At 36.4% G+C, this 3193-nt stretch overlaps 1 pseudogene; it reads right to left on the bottom strand.

Annotated features, from left to right (window-relative positions):
• Window positions 1-441: 441 nt before the first annotated feature.
• Window positions 442-1058, bottom strand: LOC142440883 (translationally-controlled tumor protein-like; annotated as a pseudogene).
• Between the last annotated feature and the right edge of the window lie 2135 nt (window positions 1059-3193).

The raw sequence follows: 3193 nt of genomic DNA on the forward strand, positions 1-3193 counted from the left end.
TGCTACCCAGAAGATTTTCAGTGAATAATCTCTCCCAAGTGGACAGCCTATTCCTTCTTCATAATGTGTTTTTAATCTGGAAGCTCTGCTGAGACCTGTTCAGTTGGGTGAGCCTGCTGGTATTGGAAATACCAGTGACACGGCTTCCAGCATCATGTCACACGTAAGCCACCGCAGCACAACACACTGACAGACAAGTGATGGGAAAGTAGGTTAGGGCATTATTTTTATCATTATATCATTACCCAAAATTAAATGATGAATCTATATCCCAGTTCTAAAAACTTAGGACTGAAAACAGTGATTTAAATAATTTAGCATGTAAGTACTTGCATATAGAAAGGAGAAATAATCCACCTATTTTTTCCTTCAGAAAGGGAATATTTTAACTTAGTTTAGATAAAGATTTACTTTTAAAAGGTGATTATTAACTTTTTTTTAGTTTAAATGCATTTTATTTTAGACAACCTACACGACATTTTTTTTCCTTAAAAAAAAAAAAAAAGCCTCCACTCCAAATAAATCAAGGGCAAAAGTAAATGAAGAGCTCATGATGATATCAGTTCCGTTTGTCTAAGTCCTGGTGTGGTGTGGATGAACAGCAGCCAGTCGGGATGAGGCATCGGTCGTGAGTTGCCCACTGTGTTAACATGTCTCCATCTCTCAACCATCCTTAAAGATGATCATATATGGGGTGACACCATCTTCACGGCAGTACAGCAGAGCAACCATGCCATCTGGATTCATGTTCTCACCAATAAAGAACTGGTCGTTTTTGAAATTTGCAAGATGTTCTTGATTTGTTCTGCAGCCCCTATCATAAAAGGCTTTACACTTTCTGGTTTCTGTTCAAGTTTGCCTTTGATTGATTTCATGCAGTCTTTGATGTACTTCTTGTAGGCTTCTTTTGTGAAGCTGGTTTCCTGCAAGTGATGGTTCATGACAGTATCAACACCAGTGACCACGGTGTTTTCTGCTGCATCACCATCGGGGCCTGCTGCTGAGACGTTACCCCCAATGAGGGAGTCATCGATGGCACCTTCGGTCCTACTAACCATCTTCCCCTCCACTTCCAGACACAGCCCGTCTGCAATCTCCCAGATCTTGTAGATGTCGGGGAAGGTCCCGGTAGATGATCAAGATGGTGGCGGAAGGGAGACGGCGGCGGCGCTAGCTTAGCAGCTCTGAGCAAGCGCTGTGCAGCGGAGCAGCACTGAGGGGGAGAGGGGGGGAGGGCGGTGCTTATTTACTTTTAAAAGGTGCATTTTTACTCAACAATATTTTCAAATAATAATATCAAATCAATATATTCCTTATATTGGTGTGCCTTTAAAACAGAAAACTTTTACTCAAAAAAAGGAAAGAACCACTTCTTAATATCATAATATATCTAAGCTCAGTTATCCAACAGATAATTTTTCAGGCTTACTCTCTAAAACATAGGATTACAGAAGTTTACAAAACAGGAATTCCTGAAACTTTAAGGCACTGTGTGCAATTCAGAAAAATTCATCTTAATTTTTCATTGTTATCTTTATCATATGCTCTTAAAACACTGATTACCACATTTACAGTCAGAACATATTTCACACTATATGCATTTTAAATAAATTTTAATCAATTAGATGAATACATTTTAAAAAGAGAGAGAATATCTATTTTCTATAAACTGCACATGGTAATTCAGATTCCTAACAGTGAGTCAAATGAGAATCAGAAGTTGTTAGTTTTCATAAAACCAAAACTAAGTTGTGATTTTTAGAAGTAAAAGAATCATGTCCTAATGTAAAAAAAGAAATATAAAGGTATTTCTATGTGGTTGAATTATTTTAAAACAGATTTATAATTTTTATAAATATCAAACAGATAATTAGAATGATTTATATTCCAAACACTACCAGCAAGAGCAGGAAACACAAATGTCCAGTGATGGGGACAGGAACTGGGAATACGGATAAGAACTGGGAATAAGTTCTGCTTTGAAACATAATAATAATGCTACCAACATATAAAAATAACATAGTCCAAACAGTTTATTCTTATTTATAATTAATTATTTAACTACTTAGTTTTAGACACTCACATGGTAGATCCTCTGCATTCTGTGTATCTTATCTTTAATCTTCACTGCCTTCCTGTAAGGTGGACATTATCATTTCATTTTAATGGTGAGGGGACTAAACTAAGTGAAGTAAAGTAACCTGTCCAAGAGAGTAACACAAGATGGCATTCAGGGTGAACACTTTAAACCACTGTGTCATTTGACTCCAGGAATGTGGAACTCATCGGAAAATTTAGCTTACCAGGTCCAGTACAATGAAGGTTAAAGGTCAAGTCATTAATTTTGTAACATAATGTAAAATCCAGTGAATTGGAGCAATATAAATACTTTGGAAAGAATTCCATACGTAGGATCTGAGCTATTTGCATAGTCGTTTCTTAGGCTTTTAATTCATTTCACTTTTCTTAACATTCATTCAAAAAAGGAATAAACTTGGAAGTACAAAATGTGAGGTCCAGTTCTTGGTCATTGACATTATAAATGTATGTGAAGGACAAACAAATAACCTCCCCAATCTTCTTTTGAAGTCTGTAAGTTAGCCAAACAATCCCTCCCTCCCGAATCCTCTTCCTCTGATTAGTGGCTGAACCAGGAAAAGAAAAGAATGAGGAAAATCATCGACCAGGCTTGTTGAGTCTTAAGTTCAATATACGTCTTCAGCTCTTTGTAATCGCAGTCTCCCCAAATCCACTCCTCATCGTCCCTCTACATTATCACTCTGGCTCTTCCAGCTTCTGTAAAGATTTACAACCTTGGAAACATTCAGGTAGTTCTTATTTGTCATCCATGGTCACTATGAACTTAATCAACTCAACAGAAACTGTTTAGGGTTCAGATTTTGTTATTTTGTAAGAAACCTTGAATGGACTGTTTCATAATGAGTAAATTTTATTTAAATAATTTCTCTAACCAAGAACCTGACCAAGGAAGTCATGGACTAAACCAATCTAACCTGTTTTTCAATATCAGAATCTGCTGGGAACTCAGCCAACCAAGATGAAATAACAACTGTTTAATGTAGTTGAAATAAAATCTCATGGGTCTTAACCAAGCAAATACAAAGTAGGCTAAATTTGTTGTTTGTTTTTTTTTTAAAAAGCCTATTAGCAAAAGCCATTTTTGGCTACAAAC

The sequence above is a fragment of the Tenrec ecaudatus genome, chromosome 2 (assembly GCF_050624435.1).
Source record: "Tenrec ecaudatus isolate mTenEca1 chromosome 2, mTenEca1.hap1, whole genome shotgun sequence".
Lineage (NCBI taxonomy): Eukaryota > Metazoa > Chordata > Mammalia > Afrosoricida > Tenrecidae > Tenrec > Tenrec ecaudatus.